Raw genomic sequence first — 22,874 nt, 5'->3', positions numbered from 1 at the left:
ATATGGTTTAAAAAGGTAGACTTTTTATTTTTCTGATAATTCCCATTCTTACCTTTTTTTTTTTATTCTGTTTGTTTTTATCTAGGAATAGATTATTGAGTTGGATTCAAGTGCTGATTTTTATGGTAAGACCACGAGTATTAACAAGTTAGTATTATTAAGGCTTCTTTGAGCTTTATTTTGTATTTTCTACATAGTGCCTTTCCTTTTGACACCAATTCTTTACTTTCGTTGACTAGGGATTTGGTTTTTGCTTACTGGTTTCAGAAATTTTCTTTTCATGTACAGCTTTGGTCCCTTTAAGTCTTTTTTTTTAATTTTACGCGCTAGCCTCTTAACGTTTAATTTCATTTCTCCTTTTTTTGTCTTCTCCCAGGAATCCTACCCTACTGTCAGAGTAAGGGACTGCAAAATTTTCCTGGTCTCGTTTATTTCTTTTTTTTGGGTGCGGCAATGAGGGTTAAATGACTTGCCCAGGGTCACACAGCTAGTAAGTGTCAAGTGTCTGAGGCCGCATTTGAACTCAGGTACTCCTGAATCCAGGGCCAGTGCCCTATCCACTGCGCCACCTAGCTGCCCCCCTCGTTTATTTCTTGACGAACATTTCCCAGATCCTTTCTGGCCCATCCTCACAGGATCTTGCCTTGTGGCCCCAGCTAAAAATGGGAGGTCACTCCGCGACTTCTCGGAACACTCCCTAAAAATATTTGAGTGAGGTCACGTCTCAAAAAAAAAAATTTGGATTAGAATTTGGGAATTCATTCACCTGGACTTTCGGGATTGAATTTATTATAATGTGTCCCTCCTCCTTCCCCTCCGCCCCCGCACTCCTAATGGTCTCAATCCGAATTCACAGTTACAAATGGTATCATACAGAATCTCAGTTTTCCCATGGTACATTCGCTGCCAGCGCTACAAATCCAGAAGTCGTTGTTCGTACTTTGTTCTCGTAAAGGACCATGACAGATGTCATGACATGCAATGAACTGGATTTAAGTGAGGAAGGACTGTGCAAAGTCACCAGCCTCACTTTCTCTTCTGGAGCCATCTGGTTCCAGTGGCAAGATATAGTATCAGGACTACTGGAGGTGGCCCCGGATGTATAGGCAAGTCATATTTGAACTCAGGTCTTCCCAACTTCAAGGCCAATGCTCTATCCACTTCGATACCTAGCTGCCCCTCCCATTAGACACATTGGCTCAAGCAAGTGGGAGCACAAGGAGAAAATTTTAAGTATAGGCTTGGTATATGATTTTTTTATTTTTTTGGTGGATTGGGGTTAAGTGACTTGCCCAGGGTCACACAGCTAGTAAGTGTGTAAAGTGTCTGAGGCCGGATTTGAACTCCGGTCCTCCTGACTCCAGGGCCTGTGCTCTATCTACTGCGCCACCTAGCTGCCCCAATTTGGAGATTCTTGTTGATGTGGGAAAATAGTCATGGAACATGCTTTAAAGTTACAGTATTCTATCCAGCTACAACATTTACCAAAGGGAAAACATAGAAATAAATTGGCAGCATGGAATTATTTAAGTACAGCACTGAAATTCTGTCCTTGAAGGACCAATAGAAGGAGAGCTTCTCATGTTTATGTAGGAAATATACATTCACACTTTCATTGCTATGTAATAGATGTTTTGCTTGCAATTTCTGTTACATAAAAGCCTCATGAATCCCTTAAAGGAAAGATGGGAATACAAGACTGTCCCGTTAATCTTTGGAAATACACTTACTAAAAGTAGTAGGTCCTGTAAATGTGTAGTGCTGGCAATCAATGTGTCTTAGCAAAATTGAAATTCTACATGCCACTATTTGTAACTAAAATGAGATTTGATTTGACATATAATTTGACTATAATTTTCATAATCAGTTGTCAAATTGTCATATAAATCACTTCTATACTATAAGCAAACTTGTAAGTCCCCTGAGTTTGGCTATGAGTGTTTGTGCTGGGAGGAGAAATCTCAGTTTCTCAGTAAATGAATTCACTATTTTAGAATTCTCAAGGTTTCTTCTTTCACACAATTGATAAGATTTAATGGCCTTCCCATAGTTGACAATTCAGAGGACTTAAGACCTAGCAAGTCCCCAAAGAACTTTACAGACAATGAGAATTTAATACTAGCGCTTCACATTATTGGGCCTATTTTTAGGTATGTGGGTATGAGTTTGGGGGGTGGGATGTTTTTTTAATTTGTTTATTTGGGGGGGGGGTGTTTGCTTTTAAATCAATTTCTGTGAATGCATTTTGTTTGGCCAGAATTTGGTTTGGTTTTGCATTGTTTTAGCTGCCAGTCTCTCAAACATTTCTTTTTTTTTTCTTTTTTTTTTTTTTAGTGAGGCAATTGGGGTTAAGTGACTTGCCCAGGGTCACACAGCTAGTAAGTGTTTTTTTTTTAAATTTGTAATAAAGTAATTTTTTCTCCATTACATGTAAAGATACATGTTTATACAAGCTTTTGTATATACAAGCTTTCCAATTTCAGATTTTTCTCCCTCCCTCTCCTCCCTCCCTCCTCCCCTAGTCAGCAGGTAATCTGATATAGGTTATATATATATGTGTGTGTGTATATATGTATATATATATATATATATATGTATGTATGTGTATATGTATATATACACACATACATATATACACATATATACATAACATTAAACATATTTCTGCATTAGTCATGTTATAAGAGAAAAACCAGAGCAATGATGAAGAACCTCAAAATAGAAAAACAGCACCAAAGACAAAAGAAATAGTATAGTTCATTCAGCATCTATACTCCACAGTTCTTTTTTTTCCCCCCTGGATTTGGAGATCCTCTTCTATCATGAGTTCCCTGGAACTCTTCTGTACCATTGCATTGGTGAGAAGAATATAGTATCTCACAGTAGATCAACACACAATGTTGATGATACTATGTACAATGTTCTTCTGGTTCTGCTCATCTCACTCATCATCAGCCCATGCAAGACCCTCCAGGTTTCTCTGAACTCCTCCTGCTCATCCTTTCTTACAGCATAATAGGATTCCATTACATTCATATACCACAACTTGTCCAGCCATTCCCCAATTGATGGGCATTCCCTCAACTTCCAATTCCTTGCCACCACAAAAAGAGCAGCTATAAATATTTTTGTACATGTGGGTCCCTCTCCCCTTTCCATGATCTCTTTGGGGAAAAGACCTAAAAGTGGTATTGCTGGGTCAAAGGGTATGCATAGCTTTATAGCCTTTTGGGCATAATTCCAAATTGCTCTCCAGAATAGTTGGATCAGTTCACAGCTCCACCAACAATGTATTAGTGTTCCAATTTTTCCACAGCTTCTCCAACATTTATTATTTTCCTTTTTTGTAATTTTAGTCAATCTGATAGGTGTCAGGTGGTACCTCAGAGTTGTTTTAATTTGCATCTCTCTAATCATTAGAGATTTAGAGCATTTTTTCACATGGCAATAGATAGCTTTGACGTCTTCATCAGAAAACTGACTGTTCCTATCCTTTGACCATTTCTCAATTGAGGAATGACTTGGATTCTTATAAATTTTATTTAGTTCTTGATATATTTTAGAAATGAGGCCTTTATTAGAAGTACTGGCCACAAAAATTGCTTCCCAGCTTTCTGCCTCCCTTCTAATTTTGGATGTGTTGCTTCCGTTTGTACAAAAATTTTTTAATTTAATGTAATCAAAATCATCCATTTTGCATTTTATAATATTCTCTATCTCTTGTTTGGTCGTAAACTGTTTTCCTTTCCAAAGATCTGAAAGGTAGACTATTCCTTTCTCTCCCAATTTACCTATGGTATCACCTCTTATGTCTAAATCATGTATCCATTTTGACCTTATTTTAGTATAAGATGTAAGATGTTGGTCTATGCCTAATTTCTGCCATACTATTTTCCACTCTTCCCAGCAGTTTTTGTCAAATACTGAGTTCCTATCCCAAGCTGCAGTCTTTGGGTTTATCAAACACTACATTACTAGTGTCATTTACTACTGTGTTTCCTGTGCCTAGCCTATTCCATTGATCCTCCACTCTACTTCTTAGCCAGTACCAGATAGCTTTGATGACTGCCCCTTTATAGTAAAGCTCCAGGTTTGGTACCGCTAACCCACCTTCCTGTGAATTTTTTTTTTCATTATTTCCCTGGATATTCTTGATTTTTTGTTTTTCCAGATGAATTTTGTTATTATTTTTTCTATACAGCTAGTAAGTGTTAAGTGTCTGAGGTCAGATTTGAACTCAGGTAATCCTGACTCCAGGGCTGGTGCTCTATCCACTGCGCCACCTAGCTGCCCCTCAAACATTTCTTATAAATTGTGCTTTTGTCCTTCATTCCTAAAGAGGAGCATGACACCAGGGTGATGTCATGCCTTGCAGTGAAGTGGATTTAAGTTGTAGAGGATTGTGCAAGATCACCAATCTCTCTCCTCCAGAGCAATCTGGGTCCAGTGGCAAGATATACACCAGAGCAACTGGAGATGGCCCCGGATTTTTAAGTCAATTGGGGTTGTGACTTACCTAGGGTCATACAGCTAGTTAGTGTCTGAGGTGAGATTTGAATTCAGGTCCTTTTGACTGTAGGGCCAGTGCTTTATCCACTGTGCCACCTAGCTGCTCCCCCTTATAATGTAAATTGCCTGGTACTGATTAAAATACCCCAGTATCACCCAACAGAGGTTAAGATTGCACAATGATAAGTGAATACAAAACACGCTATTCATAGCCTCAGGTGTGTATGTATGTGTGTATGCATACCTGCACATGCATATACCTGCATGCATGTATCTACCATGTATATCACTGACATGAGCACCACAAGTCTCTTCAAACAAAATTGCATCTTTATATTATTCTGTTTACTCCAAATAAAGGAAAACTGATATACACTTTTTTCCTTCATTGATATGAATTGGAAACTGCCTCCACAAGCACAGTTTGACCACGGAGAGATTGTCTAGTCCTGGTCCTTGTCCTTGATCTTGGCACAGCCCCTATCTCACCAGCTTGTCTGATTCTCTCCTGACTATGTGGTCCATGCTGTGCATGACTCCTTCTGCTCACCCTCCCACCTCACCTGGTTTCCCAGCTCTGCTCAGTCATCTCATCCCCCATCTCCTCCAGAAAATCAAACTTTATCCATGTCTACCTACCATGTCTCCAGTTTTTAAGCCCCATCACTTCCCCAGTTCACTTTGAACAGCCTGCTGCTGCACATAGGTAGTCAAATGGATCTGTACCTACCCTTTGATCTAGGCTGAGTTCTTCCCCATTCATTGTCCACATGGCCTAGTGTGATCTCACCTCTTCTCTACCTTGTTGGGAATGTCTTAGGGATTCATACTGGTGAAACTGAGCTGAAACTGGTCTTTCCTGGAAAATACCTATTGAGATTCTCTCTGTATCCCAAATATGCACCAGCCTGGTATCCTCATCATCTCCTCCTGTCTCCTCATATACTGTTTTGCCCACTTGGAATGGCTGTCCTGTGAAAGTGAGATTAGACTTAGTCGGGTGTGTCCAGAGAGGAGGGATAAATTGTCAAGAGATTTACACTTAAAGAATAAAAAGAACAATTTATTTTTTTACTATTATTTTTATTATTTTGTGGGGTAATGAGGGTTAAGTGACTTGCCCAGGGTCACACAGCTAATTAAGTGTCAAGTGTCTGAGGCCAGATTTGAACTCAAGTACTCCTGAATCCAGGACCGGTGCTTTAACCACTGCGCCATCTAGCTACCCCCTATAATTGAATTTTACATCTGTAATGTTTACTTCTTTAAATTTCATATCGCCTTTTAAGTACCACCAGGTATTTCATGATTTATCCCCGTAAAAAAAAATGTAATGTGATCCAAGCTACCCGTATATCTGTTCACTGAAACAGGTGAATAAAAGATTGCGCTTCTACCTTACCTATGTGACGGAGGAGGGAGGAAAGAATAAATCTTCGGCCTCTGGTTGTAGAGGCAGACAATGAACAGGCGGCTCATGGGTGAGGATACTTACCAAGTCTTTTTGATTGTGCTGGGTCGTCAGCATTCCCACGGTTTCCTTAGCAACAAAGTGAAGAGTAGAATCAAGCCCGACCCTCCGCCAGAAGACCTTCGCACCTATTTTCTGAATGCTTTCGTGCAGGGAAAGCTTGGGAAAAGAGGTGCAGCAGCCTCGAACATTTGGTCCAGACTTCTAGTAGCCTCCTGCTGAATATCCTGGAAGTTTTCATCTGAATGGGCAGCAACTTTCTTTCCCTACGACTCAATGATAGCCCTTTTGTTCCAGAAGGACATTAGCTAATATACAAATCATAAATTTGACATTCCAGGATTCGGAGAGGTACTACTACCAGACTTAGTCATCCTGGATAACAATAAGAACTATATTGCCACTATCACCGTCATTACCATAAGCTTTCAGAATGGAAAATCTACTTTCCAATTAGCCAGAGTTGTCAAAATCAAGAAATATCAAATAGTTTGTCAGCTTCTCGATCAAGAAGGCTACAAAATGTATTGCAACAGACTTAGAGGTGGAGCTTTGGGAGGATGAGATTTGACTAATGATACAATGTTAGTATGGAACTCCATTAGCTAGAGTAGAAACATAGATAGACATCATATATACATACACATTACATATATGTCTGTACACATATCAACAAGTGAGACAGTAGCCCAATGGAATTTTTTTTTGTCGAGGCAATGGGGGTTAAGTGACTTCCCCAGGGTCACACAGCTAGTAAGTAAGTGTCAAGTGTCTGAGGTCAGTTTTGAACTCAGGTCCTCCTGAATCCAGGGCCAGTGCTTTATTCACTGTGCCACCTAGCTGCCCCCTCCCTGAATAGAATTTAAAGAGAATTTCTTTTTATCATAGGGTAGGTGAAAATTTCTTGTAGTGATCTAAATGGAGAAGAGACTGTATATTTCTTTTGCATAGAAAATTATTTTATAGTGTTTTATCTTATTTTTCTTTTGTATATTTCATTGTTATTTATATGCAAATATAAATTTATTATTTCAAAATTATATTTATGCATCTTACTACTACCACATAATTGGAATCAGCATGTAAAAAATACCTGTATGACTGTGCACTTTAAACATTATTTGAATAAAAATAACAGATCCCGTCCCACTCAATTTGTTCTACTGACACAGCCTCCATAAAAGTGACCATGTAACTGTGCTTGCAAATATGTAACACTTGAGAGAACAGAAAGTCCCCTGCATTTGAAGTTACATGACCAGGGTTTAAATCTCACCTGTGCCAATAACTACCTGTGGGGATATCATTTCACTTTCAGGTTCTTCAACTGGAAAATGAGAAGGCTTTGCTAGGATGGTCCAAAAGGTCTCTTCCAGCTCAAGGTTGTACCACCTTTATTGACTATATGTCAGTAATAAAGGGGCAAAGGGAACTAAAAAGAAACCAATGGCCAAATAAACATGTCAAAATCAGGAAAACTCAAGGGCCTTGAGCTACAAACAACTTAGGAAGAAGGCAGAGGCCAGAGTTTCTGGACCCTGGTAGGCAGGAGAGGAGGCTCCATTCAGAGAATCTACCTTCAGAGGCCAGCATACCCACCCCAAACAAGTTGACCTATCCTAAAGGGCACCTGGGATGGGGGGTGGGGGGTGGGGTGGGGAGGGAAACCAAATAGGACACCTCCCCATCTTTATCAGAGGCCAGAGAAACCTGGTCAGGGGAGCATGGCAGGAAGTACTGTCTCTCCCACTTGGCTGTCTCTGTATATAATTTGGTGGCTAAGTTAAGATAGGTACCTAGCCCTGAGATATGGATTCATCAACAGGTTTTTCTTCATGTCCCTTCCTAAATGAAATGCAAATCTGGGTTAAGGAGGGATCAGTGATGTGGCAACCTCTCCCCCTCCCTAGAAAGAACTATGAACTGACAAGGTGACTGGGAACAGAAGATCAAATTGTCAAGTAGAGTAACTACATAAAGGGCAATTTACTTTGAGGATGGGAATGGGGTCTAACAAAACTAGGTTATTTCTTTGCTTCCTTTTAAGAGCTGGATTCTAGGTTTGGTCTCTTTTTGTTTCAAGGTAATTTTAAGATTTTATCAGAAATTGGTTTTCTTCCTCCACCATCCCTTTAAAAGCATTTCATTTTTTCCAATTACATGTAAATAATTTTCAACATTCATTTTTGTAAGATGTTGAGTTCTAAGCTTTTCTTCCTCCCTCCCCATGACAACAAGCAATGTGATACAAGTTATGCATGTACAGTCATGTTAAACATTTTCCCACTTTGGTCATGTTGTAAAAGCAGAATCAGAACAAAAGGAAAAAAACATGGGAAGGAATTTTTTTTTTAGTGAGGCAATTAGGGCTAAGTGACTTGCCCAGGGTCACACAGCTAGTAATTGTCAAGTGTCTGAGGTTGGATTTGAACTCAGGTCCTCCTGAATCCAGGGCCAGTGCTTTATCCACTGTGCCACCTAGCTGCCCCTTCACTTTTAATTTATAGAATAAAACAAGCATTTCCATAACAGCATAATAAAGATGATTGCACATGAAACAGCAAATCTATGAAAAAAAAAAAAAAGAAACTGCAAATCTATGCACAACTTGCTATTTCTTTCAAATACACAAAAGTAACATGTAAATTATTTTTTCTTCCCTTCCTGGCTACTAACCCTACCATTAGACACAAATAGGTGTGTGTATATATGCATGCACATACATACACATATACATGTATATTCTATACATCTTTTTGTCAGTTCTTCCTCTGGAGGCAGCATCTTTCTTCACATGTCACTTATAATTCATTTGGGTATTTATAATAGACACAAAATTGTTCTTAAGGCAATATTGTTGGGGGCAGCTAGGTGGCAAAGTAGATAAAGCACCAGCCTTGAATTCAGTAGGATCTGAGCTTAAATCCGGCCTCAGACACTTGACACTTACTAGCTGTGTGACCCTGGGCAAGTTACTTAACCCTCATTGCCCCACCCCCAAAAACCCAATATTGTTTTTACTGTATACAATGTTCTCTTGGTTCTGCTCACTTTACTCTTAATTATTTTGTGCAAGTCTTTCCATGTTTTTCTAAAACCACTGAGCCCATAATTTCTTTATTCCATCCTTGAGCCCACTCTGATGACATTAAGGCCTTTGAGTTAATTCTGTTTTCTAAAGTTTTCTTCCTCCCTCCCTCCTCAACTCTCCCTATGAAATCAAGCAATTCAATATGTCATACATGTGGTGTTATGCAGAACATCTGTTTTGCTTTTTACAGTTCCCTCCCCCAAACTTCCCTTCCCTCCTTTCCCTCTTCTCCCCACCCCCCATCTCTCCTCCTCCCACTTGAGTATGTATGTTATTCCCTCTTTGATGAGCTCATAATTTTTTTTTTCTTTTAGTGAGACAATTGGGGTTAAGTGACTTGCCCAGGGTCACACAGCTAGTAAGTGTCAAGTATCTGAGGCCAGGTTCGAACTCAGGTCCTCCTGAATCCAGGGCCGGTGCTCTATCCACTGTGCCACCTAGCTGCCCCCGACTTTTACAGAAAGTTTTAGAGTCTCCTATTTCACTGAATGTCCATATTTTTCCTCTGAAAGATTACAGTTAATTTCATGGGGTAGTACATTCTTACTTGTAATCCAAGTTCCTTTGCCTTCCAAAATATCGTGTTCCAACCACTCCAATTCTTTATTGTTGAGGCTGTCAGGTAATGTGTAATCCTGATTATTGCTACTTGATATTTAAGTTGTTTCTTTCTGGCTGCTTGCAGTATTTTCTTCTTTGCTTAATAATTCTGGAATTTGGCTATGATATTCCTTGGAGTTTTCCTTTTGGGGTCTCTTTCAGGAGGTGATCAGTGGATTCTTTCAATGATTATTTTTTCTCTGGTTCTAAGACATTAGGGCAGTTCTCCTTGATAATGTCATGAAATATGCTGTCCAGGCTCTTTTTTTTTTATCATGCTCCTCAGGTAATCCAGTTACTTTTTTTTTTTTTAGTGAGGCAATTGGGGTTAAGTGACTTGCCCAGGATCACACAGCTAGTAAGTGTCAAGTGTCTGAGGCCAGATTTGAACTCAGGTACTCCTGACTCCAGGGCCCGTGCTCTATCCACTGCGCCACCTAGCTGCCCCTAAACTCATAATTTCTTATAGCATGATAGTATTCCATCACAATGACAACTTGTTCAGCCATTCTCCAACTGATGGGCATCCCTGCAACTTCTAGTTCTTTGCCACTACAAAGAGAGCTAGCTGCTATAAAAACATTTTAGAACATAAAAGCCTCCCCTCCTCCCCCATTTATGTTCAAAGGTAGACCAAGTAGTATATATTGCTCAGTCAAAGGGCATAGGTAGCTTAATAACTCTTAGGGCATAAATTCTATATTTCTCTCCAAAATGGCTGGAATAACTTGTCTTGAAACTTTAGGGTACCCATCTTTCGGGAGCCCCCACCCAGGTGCATGGCTCCATGAATCGGGAGAAGGAGGAGGCACAGCGAGAGAAGTCCGGGCTGCTCCAGGGACGGGAAAAAAGGTACAGAAAGCAGGAATGGAACTGGAAAAAGGAAAAGTCATTGCAAATACAAAATAGCCGGCCCCCCCACCCCCACCCCCACCCCAGCTGCTCCTCTGGCCATATACATTTTCTGATTTTCAAGCAAGGGACCTAAATGCAGGGCCACCTAATGGCTCCACTCATATTCCAGCCTTCTACAGATAATACTGCTTCATCACTCAGCGGGTTCTGCAGCATTCCAGACTCACGCACTGAATCAGGATGGGAAAAAGACGCTGTGTTCCTTCATTAGAACACAATCAGAGACATAAATCATGGGAAGCCAATCAGATAACCAGCCTCACTAGTTACCCAAGTTGGCAGCAGGCTGTTGTGGGGTAAAGAAGCCCAAATTATCAGGAAATGGAACACACAGTCACAGGAACCCGTCAACAACTGTACCTGGCTCTAGTTCAGGTCCTCTTCAGAACCACCAGCATATGGATAGGAACAATGAAAGGGAGAATGTGTCTGACAACTCTGGGGCCTGGAAATTCCTTAATTAATCCCACTTCGGGAGCTCTGAGCCCACTTGAACTGCCAATACCACTAAGAATCTGGTGGCGACAGCGGAAATGTGCTGCTACTGCTTCGATGTTCTCTATTCACCTCTTTGGCTTCCCCCAGCCCCCAAGTCCTAGATTCACCAAAGACCCCGAGTGAGTAGACCCATGTGTGTGAGCTATGAAGATACAATTGCCCAGAAGGAATGCTGTCACCTTTCTGGATTACTCTGTGGGAGAGCGTTCCCTTTATGTTATAAAGGCCCGAACAATTACTTGAAAGATGGCTTAAGCAAGAATAAAGCAATGGAACATAAAAAACTTTTTTTTAACTCTTAAGTACCAAGAAAAAGTTTTTCTATAACACACACAAATTTGACAACTGCCCCCACAGCTAAACTTAATAGAGAATGTAACTAGTGAGCTTTCTTTCAATACAAAAATTTGACCCCCAAAGGGGAATGCACCGGTCGCGGAAATATTACAATACCGGGTCGATGCGTGGAGTGGACGAAGCAAGCTCCTATTCCCCCTCCTGGCTTCGAAAGTCCTTTTAATATGTTGTTCTCGGATAGAAAACGTATCAAATATTAAACTGACAAGAACAGATACTACACTTGATCTTAGTTAAAAGGCCGAGAAGCGATAAGAAACACACCGCCCACTTCCCCACCCCTAAGCAGCAGCACCCTTTCACACTCGCGCCCACTACACCACTTTGAACCAAGCCTCGCCCGCCCTCAGCCACCTCCTACACCCGACAAAACGCTCTCCAGCCTTGAGCATTTACCCCACCAGACCAGCGCCGGAAAACGGACCTTTACCAGGCTGTAGCACGTTTTTCCGGCAAGGAGACACTTTCCTGCCACCCAGAAGCCCTTGCCTACTGGCTTGCTCAATATTTGCATAGCTCTCCTTCCTTCCGCATTTTCCCTGTGATTTCCCCTTTCCTTTCTTTTTTATTTCTTTCTTCTTCAAGGGCCTCCAAAAGCCATGGAGAAACCCACGCAGCAGAAAGAGAAATCTGGGCGCCCTGATAGCCTTGATAGGAAACCGGCACTTTACAGATGCCCTCGGTTACTGCCTACCTGAGTGCCTCACTGCCTTGTCAGAGCCCTAAATAATAGAAATGGCTGGGGACAAAGAATTTTAGTGGGATGGAATATTCTTGGACAAGGAAGACACGGTAGCAGCTATTCCGCCTCCCTTTTCCAAAGATCCATTACGCGTCTAGTCCTGGACTAGCTAAACTTCAATGTTCAGTGACTCTACTCCCCTCTACCATCCTGCCTCTTCCTCAATTTCTGTAGCACGTTAACATCGACCTCACATAATCAAAATTACTACAGCTACTGCCACGGTAATCCTAGGAAGAGATCATATTTAAATACACTCCCGCTTTTCAGTGTGCAAGCGAAATCACCCAGCAAAACATTTCTTCGACCCATCAGAGTTCCAAGCTAATGCCTCATTGCCAACAGTCCTGCTCTCAGACCCTAACTTTGACAGCAATGATACTTCAGTTCCCAAGAATGATGTGTCCTCTTCATTCTACCTTGGGAAGATTACAACACCCCTTTCTTGTTTTGAGAATGTCACACTGACTACCCCCTTCCCTTGTCCACTTCCAGAAAGAAAGATTCTGTCCTGCAAGAGGCAGAATTCCCCAGTCATCAGTGGTCATTAACCTTGAGACATGGATTTCACATTGACAAACCCTTTGCTATATGCTGTGCCTCCCAATCTTCAGCAGCTGAATACCCTCCTATAAGAGATGTTCCTTGGGTCACTGGCAACACAGAACACAATATCAGAGACATAAAATCATCAGAAGCCAATCAGATAACCAGCCTCCATAGAGTTACCCAGCTTCTCTGCTCTTCTTGCTATCAACACAGTCAACTCATGAGGATTAAAACCAATTCAGAAACCTGTTTTTCAATGCTAGCTGTAATTTTGTTCAAAGGGAGGGGGAAATGTGTACATTAGAATTATGGGTAACAGCTTCTGTCTCAGAGATCAATTGACTTTTTTGCCTTTTTCATTGGATTCACCATAATCACTTTCCCAACCAAGTCTATGGTGGCACTTGGAAGAGTTATAAAGATTCCTTTGGTCATACACCACTTTGGATTTATTCCCTGTTCTGTCACTTTAAGAAGAGGATGTGATGGTAACTGTCATGGGGGGAAATGGGGTATGGGGTTTGGGTTAGGGGTCCTTAGGAATTCCTCTTGAAAGAATTACACCCTCGGGGCAGCTAGGTGGCACAGTGGATAAAGCATCGGCCCTGGATTCAGGAGTACCTGAGTTCAAATCCGGTCTCAAACACTAGACACTTACTAGCTGTGTGTCCCTGGGCAAGTCACTCAATCCTTATTGCCTTGAAAACAAAAAACAAAAACAAACCAAAGATTTACACCCTCTTGCGCACAAAAGCAGTTAGAATAAGATGGTAGTTTATTTCAGGGCAAGGAATGGAGGGGAAGGGAAACCATGAAAGAAATCCTTGGACTTCTCATGGGGAGAGAGGTATGGCACAAAGCATGTGACTTTGAGATACCAATCTCCTCGAGCAGGAGACTGGCAGGCACTTTTATAGAGGACTGATGTTGGTGGGGCAGGGTGACCATCTGACTGTGTGAAAAGTTCCTTTAGTGAGGGAGTACCATCCCCCACTGGTGGTAGCTGGGGGAATTGGGTGAGGGGTGGCTTCGGATCTCTCAAACCAGCTCTCTCTTCAGGACACAAAGGCAGCAGCCACACCCAAACTTATCTCCCCAGGGGTAAGGGAGACCAGAATGAAGGGTGGAGGTCCCAGAGCTAGCTCAGTCCGATCTGGTTGAGCTTTTCTCTCAAGACGGATCTGTCCTCTGGTTTAGTTTCTCAAGGAGAAGATTCTTTGCTGTGCCCCAGAGAACTTCTGGATTACTCTGGGCCCCATGACAGTAACCATTGAGGAACAAACTCCTGACTACTCTACCATTGTTGATGTGTATGTAAATACAACATACACATATTCTCATGAGCTCTGAAGTAAGAAGGCTGATAACTTTATGTATATGATGTGGGCTGGAATTTGGGGTCAAATTGATTGTGAGTCGTCCCAAAAGAATTACAAGACTCAGTGACTCAGTTTCCCAAGTTTTATTGCAATATTGTGGGAGACCACAGGGAGAGAAAAAGAATAGTGGAAAGGTATCTCTCAAATAAGGAAAGGAAAGACGGTTATATTTATAGTATGGATAAATTGATTATCAGTCTCATTATAATAATCTCCACCTTGGGGAGGTACAGGGGAGGGCCTGTCCTTCTCATTATAATATTCTCCACCTAGGGGTGTTACAAGAGAGGGCTTATCCTAATTTGGAGTTCCTGGGGGTCTTAAGCCAACCCCCAAGGCAGGTACCTTTTTCAGTGGAGGTGTGTTTTGGGGGTTTACACATCATAAGGTGAATCTGGGGACAAATTTGGCCTTTTCTGCGCATGTCTCTTTCTGATTTACATGGCTAGTTTCAAAATATAATCATTTTTCATTAGAATTTCTAGAGGTTGTCTTTTTCCTTTATTGTTATTTTGACCTGACCCGCTCTGGTTTGTTATGGATGTGGATCACTGTGGGTACGGTAGGAGAACCTAACATAAGTTATCCATTAACTGAGGTCTGACTCCCTTTTAGAGCTAATATCTGAATTAAAGCTTGGGTCTTGGGCTTTTCCATTAACCCTTTTTTGCCTCCTACATCATTCCCCCCTTTTCATATACCCCGGGAAAAAGGATGACGATCATCTCCTCTGTTACTGCTTCCTGCGGAATGGGGGCGAAGTAGGGGCCCACAGGGGGTTTATGAATTGAGGGAGATGTAGGAACTAGTGTTACAAATGCAAGAACCACAACACAAAAGGCAAATAATTTACAAACAGACCAAGAGGCAACAGGGACCCTAATACAGAATAAATCTAAGAGTTCCATGAAAAAATAACTGGACAAAGCAAGCAGTTGTGAACAGTTTCAGCCATCCAGGTAATCTCTGCAGGACAGCTCAAACTTCAGGAGGTGTTCTGAATCATATAGACTCCGCCTCAGTCCAGGACCACATTTGCCAGAGAGTTAAAGCACTCTTCCAATTCTTGTAACCCTAATGCAGTAAAATTAGAAACTTATTCCATTACCAAAGTTAAATTTGTAAGCTTAGCTTTATGTTCAAGTTACCCCACAAAACGAATAGTGAGGACAGCAGCTTTTCAAACCCACCAAAGAAAATTATCCCAGGTTCCTCTTCTGACTTTAATATGAGAAGAGGCAGTAGCATTTTTACTCTATATTCCAAATAGCCCAAAGTAACATATGAGTTTAAGCAAGTGGTAGTTAACACTAAAGACTTATAATCTCCTTGGTTTAGGAAGGGGAAATACCTTTGGAGCACAATAGGGTGCAAAGGGGAGCAGGGCTAGGGTGGACTGATGAATGGACCTGGCAACTAATCTAGCAGCAAGGTCTGCTCTGTGATTCCCTTGTACTGTGGAGTTGGTAGTTTGGTGTCCTTGGCAGTACATAACAGAGATCTGACTGGGCAGATTTATGATAAAACCTAAAATGCATAAACTATGTTTCCTAGTTACCACCCTCCCTCTCATCTGCAATGGGGAAGAATTTCACTTTCTTTTAAACCAGAAAAATACCCAGTTAATTTAACCTTATCATTATATCATGTAAGCATTAGCAGGCAGATGACAAACCTGAATATTAATATACGTTGTTGTTTGACACAAAAAGTGACCACACATTTAAACTGAAAACAGTAAGATCTTACATACTTGCATTGTGCTCATTTCTTCTACTGACTACTTGCTCTGATTATAGAAATCTGCTATAAAAGAAAAAGCAGGGACATGATTATAAAGCCAGGATAAAACATCCTTAGCTCTGTTTGATTTCAGGTAAAAGTTACAAGTGACCATCAGTCATACAGTACCAGCCAAATTTAGGGATAGCCAGGTGGGGAAACATTTCCTGTTCAGTAGGAACTCAATGAGCCAAAAGGAGCCTACCTCGGATTGAGTCCAAAATTGTCCTCGGCTTTTTCCCAGATACCTCCACCTGTAAGCAGCACATTCCCTCTCATGGCATTGATTTGTGGCATTCTCTCCAGTACTTGCATTACTGGCTTAACCATCCAAACAATTATACCTTAATTCAAAATTCAAAACTGTGCCCAAAATATTTTATCTTAAATAGCAAACCTCTACTCTCATGAAATTGCAATGAGCAAAAAAGATTTACCAGGACACACACACATGTTGCTTGGTTTTTTCTTTCCTTCTTCTCAGGTTTAAACTTTATTCTGGTGTAAAGATCAATCATTAAAAATTACTTCTATACAGTTAGCAACCTTATAAATCCTCAGCAAAACCATTCCTTGTAACGAGCTCTTTTCTGGCAAGTTTACAAATTAAAAAAAAAAGTTTAGAAGGTCTTTTTCTGTGTAATTATTTACCAGCTTCCAATGCTTTCCTGTCTTAGAGGAAACAACAACTTGTACCTGTTTTTGTTAAAACCATATGTTAAAAATAACATAAGGGGCAGCTAGATGGTGCAGTGGTTAAAGCACCGGCCCTGGATTCAGGAGTACCTGAGTTCAAATCCGGCCTCAGACACTTGACACTTACTAGCTGTGTGACCGTGGGCAAGTCACTTAACCCCCATTGCCTACAAAAAAAAACAAAAAAAAAACATAAAAAAAAAATAACATAAGTTATCTATTAACTGGGATCTAACTCCCTTTTGGAGCCAATATCTGAATTAAAGCTTGGGTCTTAGACTTTTCCATTAACCCTTTTTTGCCTTCTACATCACTAGCTGTGTGACCCTGGGCAAGTCACTTAACTCTCATTGCCCTGCCCCCCCAAATGAAAGTAAAAATGTTTATTGTGTATTGTTATGCATTTGACAGACATCAATGAATATGAATGATTGATATTGCCTGACACCCTAAATGACAGTACACATATTTAACAATGACCAAAAACCTTCCAAAGCTATCCTGCTAGTCTGTACTTGGAGCTGAACTGCCTTCTCTTTTTGCAGCAGTTTGTTAATATGTGTATGATATCATTATGGATTTGAGTCAGATTAAACTCTGAGGATGGGGTCTGGAAGGTACCCAGCCCTGCCCCAGTATAGTTCATTTAGAAGTTTATTGCTTGGGGCAGCTAGGTGGCGAAGTGGATAGAGCACCGGCCCTGGAGTCAGGAGTACCTGAGTTCAGGTCCGGCCTCAGACACTTAACACTTACTAGCTGTGTGACTCTGGGCAAGTCACTTAACCCCAATTGCCTCACTAAAAAAAAAAAAAAAAAAGAGAAGTTTATTGCTTGTCAAATTCTCACTGTCTCCTTTAAGTTTTATTGCCAATTAACAGTATTTTTACTTCTGCTCAGTCTCCCCACTTGTCAGCTACATATTAGTTTTGTCTGCAATCCATCATGTGTCAGAACCCCAGTCAGTGGGTCAGGGAGTTTGCCCACCAATTCAATACTCGGGACTCAAGAAGAAAGGACGGGGCTCAGCACAGGATGCAGCCATTGAGTTGAGACCAGATGTTAAGTGACATTGTCTCTTTTTCTCAGAGCAGAATCCCCTTGACCCTGGGGTCCCAACAATGGATTATTCTTTTCTTCCCAACATAACCGAAGATAAATTTTGACCCTGTCATCCTTAACAATGCTGAAGCACCTGAGTGACTCTTCCTGTTATTCAGGTTGAATATCTTTAGAGACAGGGGCCTGGAGAGGGGAGTCAGTGAGAACTGTGAGATCTGAAACATCTGACTGTCACTCCCCTGTTTCCTCTTCCTTTGGTTTGACCTTGTTCCCCCTCCCCTTTTCCCCCTTGCTCCTGGAACACGTATGCATGTCTCCATACATTGATCACGAGCTGAACACGCACCCTGGGTGAGACAGGATTGGATGTTAGATTGTGAGCTCGACCTAGTGTGCGTGGGGACTTCCCCTCTGACTGACATTCCTATATAAGGTAAAGGAATGTATTGGCTGGTGCAGTTCATGTATTGAGCTTGCCCATTCCTATGGGAATGTAATAAATCTGTCTCTGCTTGACTTGGTGGTCTCCTCGAGTTATTTGGGTAAACTGAGGCAGTTTGCTCCATACAGATGTTTCACTGATTCTCTTCCCTTTCTTTCTGGAGTCATTAGCTTTACCCTGCCCACTTGCCCCAACCTTCCTCCAAACCCTCCTTGAATCAACCTGTTCTCCCCCTTCCTTCATCCCATTCATTCACTGGCTATGTGGGAAACCTATCTCTTATTCTGCACCTCTCTGCTAAGTGGTGAGAAGTCCTCCCCACTAAGATTAACTTGTTATTGTGTATATATTCTGTATATAAGTACTTTTGCACACTTTATCTCACCTATAACATGTAGAGTCTTTTTTTTAACATTAGATACTGTGTTTTTTTAATTATATGTGGCTAGGCTGGGGTTTCCAAATTATTATTTGTAAATTAATGGCTATTTATATAATAATGGCTATTGCATCCATTTTGGAAGTAATCATTTATTATTAATTAACAGTAAACATTAGTAAAGTATTGACCACATGGCATTTAACATAAACAGGAGGAAAGTCCCAGTACCATGCTGTCTCTCAGAGAACTAAGCATGTAGAGTCTTAAGAGATACTTTTGTTTATTGACTATAGTTTAATAACTTACAAGAGGTAAGCAAACACATACATTGACATAAAATGTACCACATGATCAGACCACAAATTCACTTCTGTTATATAAAATTTAATAATCTAGATACAAATGAGATGGTGAATGAAAATATAAACCAGCTGGGTTTGATGGAGCTGCCTTATTATCCAAAAGAATGTGAGGGGAAAATCCATCCTCTTCTCAATAATTCTCAGGAACTCAGCAGCGAGGTGACAAAGGCTTTATTTTCTTCTCATGAGAAGGAGGCACCCTAGTGTGCAGCTAGTGGGTGCCCCCAAAGGGGGCTCGCAGGCCCTGTTTTATACCCTAGTCCCTAACGCGAATGGACCTTCCCCTTTTTCATCACTGGTCAGGGTTACAATCTACACGCAAAAACTAGCTAATGGACCATGGTTTGGACGTCTAAGCTGAGCTTTTGTCGAGGGAGGGAGACCCAGGCTGCCCTCTGCTGTCGAGTGGAAGCTGACCCTCTCTCTACCTCTCCATGACTCGAACGGGAGGTTGAGTCAGGTGGGAGACAGGAAAAGGAAACCCAGAAGGGAGGTTCCCACCCCCAGGTTTTGTGTGCCAAGAGGAAAGAGGGAATTTTCTTTCTCCCCATACAGGCCACCAAAATGTTATGGGGGAAAAATGAGGTACAGGTTTGGGTTCTTAGGAATTCCTTTTTAAAGAATTACACCCTCTGGGGCGGCTAGGTGGCACAGTGGATAAAGCACTGGCCCTGGATTCAGGAGTACCTGGGTTCAAATCCAGCCTCAGACACTTCACACTAGCTGTGACCCTAGGCAAGTCACTTAACCCCCATTGCCCCGCAGAAAACCCAAAAAACAACCAAACAAAAAAAAACAACAACAAAAAAGAATTACACCCTCTTGCACACAAAAGCAGTTAGAATATGATGGTAGTTTATTTAGGGGCAAGGTTAGGGAAGGGGAGGAAGGGAAAGGAGGGGAAGGGGAGGGGAGGGGAGGGGAGGGAAGTGAAGGGAAGTCCAAATCCTTGGACTTCTCTTGGGGAGAAAGGCACAAAGCAGGTGGCTCTGAGGTACCAATCTCCTTGAGCAGGAGACAGGCAGGTACTTTTATAGAGGACCATGGTGGGAGGGGTGACCATTTGACTGTGGAAAGTTCCTTTAGTGAGGGAGGACCATCCCCCACTGGTGGTAGCTGGGAGAATTGGGTGAGGGGTCACTAAGGATCTCTCAAGCCACCTCTCTCCCTTCAGGATACAATGGCAGCAGCCACACCCAAACTTATCTCCCCAGGGGTAAGGGAGATCAGAATGAAGGGTGGAGGTCCCAAAGCTAGCTCAATCAGATCTGGTTCCACTTATCTCTCTAGGCTATCTCTGGTTTAGTTTCTCAAGAAGATTCCTTGATGTACCCCAGTACTCTGGGCCCCATGACATAACCTACATTTTCCACTCTAAATATGACCATTTTCTTCTCCCTAACTGAGACACCTTTCTCCTTTGGCATTCTCCCTGTGGCCATGCAGTCTTTTAATAAAACTTAGGAATGGAGTCACTGAGTTGTGTAATTCTTTGGGATGAATGATCAATTCGATTCATCCATACATCAGAAATACCCTGAGAGAAAGGGCAACATGTTCCTCAGAATTCAAACTAAACAGGTGGAAGGGGGAAAGTTGGAAAGTCCAAATCCAACCCTCTATAAAGGAAAGCTTTGGGAGGAGCTTCATCAGTGTGAAAATGGATACCTTAAACTTGCCCTACCATGAATTTTTTTTTAATTTGTTTGTTTGTTTTGGTTTGTTTTTTTGTGGGGCAATGAGGGTTAAGTGACTTGCCCAAGATCAAACAGCTAGTAATTGTCAAGTGTCTGAGGCCGGATTTGAACTCAGGTCCTCCTGACTCCAGGGCCAGTGCTTTATCCACTGTGCCACCTAGCTGCCCCCCCCACCCCATGAATTTTTAAACAAAAAGAAAGAAAATTGATACCCTGATTTGTTTGAGTTCCCCAATTACTCAGATAACCAGAAGAACTATATGAGCACTGGTTGCATTAGATGACATACCCCTGAGAACTACAAATTTACTGAGGACTGATTCCCCACCCACTTCCCCATCCCAGGCAAATGAATTGCCTGGGGCTGATGGTCTTTGTCATTTCAAGACTCTTGATGGACTAATGGACATCCCCCTCCTTCCCCCAAGCAATTTATCCCTTCCCAATGTTTCTCCACCTTACTCCCTGAACTTTATGTTATTATGTAAAAAGGGTCCACCTACATTAAGTAGTTTCTATATAGAGTTATTAGTGTCTTTACTTAACTCAGGAGCAATTCTATTGTTTCTTTTGTTAAAGGTTCATTTACATTAAGTAGTTGAACCTGACTCTGGAAAAATCTTTTGGTTCCCTTCTGTTCAGTCACCCCATAAAAACCCAGTCCTTGGTTCCCATCTTTGGGTATTCCTTGCTTCCGAGCTTTGCAATACTTCGAGTTATAGTTTCTCTGCTTCGTTAAAGACCTTATTTCTCCTATGTCGTTTCCTTAATTTCCAGGTTAACACCAACAATCCTTTGTAGTGACTGAGAGTAATCCTAGCTGAATGTGCAGAAAATAAGAAACTCTGAATCGAATTAAATTCATGCCAACTTTGAAGCTGACTGTGAGCCATTTGGTGGTTTATGGACCTTCAAGAAACATCCCTATCTTCAAAGACTTACCTGAATGCTGGTTATGAGACTATGGTTATATCCTAATTATGGTCTTTTTGTAGACAACCTAATCTCTAGCAACTCCCATAACTTTGGTTATTGGACTCTGTTATGGGTCCATAGCACCCCAGAAGTTCTCTGGGGCACATCAAAGAACCTTCTCCTTGAGAAACTAAACCAGAGGACAGACACACCTAAAGAGATAAGTGGAACCATATGGGACTGAGCTAGCTCCAGACAGACCCTTCATTCTAGTCTCCCTCAACCCTGGGGCAATAAGATTAGGTGTGGCTGCTTCCTTTGTGTCCTGAGGAGATGGTTTTAGAGATCTGCAGCTACCCCTCACCCAATTCCTCCAGCCACCACCAGTGGGGGATGGTCCTCCCTCCCTAAAGGAACTTTCCACAGTCAGATGGTCACCCCCATCAGTCCTCTATAAAAGTACCTGCCTGTCTCCTGCTCTGGGGTACGGGTTGGGGTTCTTGGGAATTCCTCTTTAAAGAATTACACCCTCTTGCACACAAAACGTAGTTAGAATAAGGTGGTAGTTTATTGAGGAACAAGGGAAGGGAAGGGTGAGGGGAGGGAAACCATGAAAGAAATCCTTGGACTTTTCATGGGGAGATTTGGCATAAAGCACATGGCTCAGAGGTACCAAATCTCCACAAACAGGAGACTGGAAGGTACTTTTATAGGGGACTGATGGGGGTGGCCCATCTGCCCCTGGAAAGTTCCTTTAGTGAGAGAGGACCATCCCCCACTGGTGGTAGCTGGGGGAATTGGGTGAGGAGTGGAGGACCATCCCCCACTGGTAGTGACTAAAGGAATTGGGTGAGGGGTGGCTACAGATCCCTCTTCAGAACACTAAGGCCGAAGCCACACCCAAATTTATCTCCCCAGGGTAAGGGAGACCAGAATGAAGGGTAGGAATCCGAAGCAAGATCAGTCCAATTTGGTTCAGCTTATCTCTCTAGGCGTTATCTGTCCTCTGGTTTAGTTTCTCAAGGAGAAGATTCCTTGGTGTGCCCCATAGAACCTCTGGGGTGCTCTGCACCCCATGACATTTCTTTCATGGTTTCCTTTCCCTTGCCCCTAAATAAACTACCATCTTATTTTAACTGTTTTTGTGTGCAAGAGGGTGTAATTCTTTAAAGAGGAATTCCTAAGGACCCCAAAGACAGACTCTGAGATTTATCCTATTTTTTGAGACATCTCTTTATCAAGTCTTGACCTATCACCAAGAATGCCTTCTGATTTGTGTATCAAAGGCCACATCTTTGACACTTGGAATTCCTCACTCCTCACTCCCCTTCCCCTGGGGAATGGGGCCCAAAGACTCATTCCTTTCTTTTTTCTTTTCCTTCAAGTACTTTATTAATAACAGTGTCATGGGGTTTCAAGGAAAAAGTT

At 41.8% G+C, this 22,874-nt stretch overlaps 1 non-coding gene across 1 annotated transcript; it reads right to left on the bottom strand.

Moving 5' to 3' along the window:
- Positions 1-11,503: 11,503 nt before the first annotated feature.
- Positions 11,504-11,694, bottom strand: LOC122752020. The gene has a single exon (XR_006355829.1). It is a non-coding gene; the product is annotated as a U2 spliceosomal RNA (small nuclear RNA).
- Positions 11,695-22,874: the final 11,180 nt, after the last annotated feature.

The sequence above is a fragment of the Dromiciops gliroides genome, chromosome 3 (assembly GCF_019393635.1).
Source record: "Dromiciops gliroides isolate mDroGli1 chromosome 3, mDroGli1.pri, whole genome shotgun sequence".
Classification (NCBI taxonomy): Eukaryota; Metazoa; Chordata; class Mammalia; order Microbiotheria; family Microbiotheriidae; genus Dromiciops; species Dromiciops gliroides.
The sequence above is the reverse complement of the archived record's forward strand: the minus strand, read 5'-3'. Positions and strand labels throughout refer to the sequence as shown.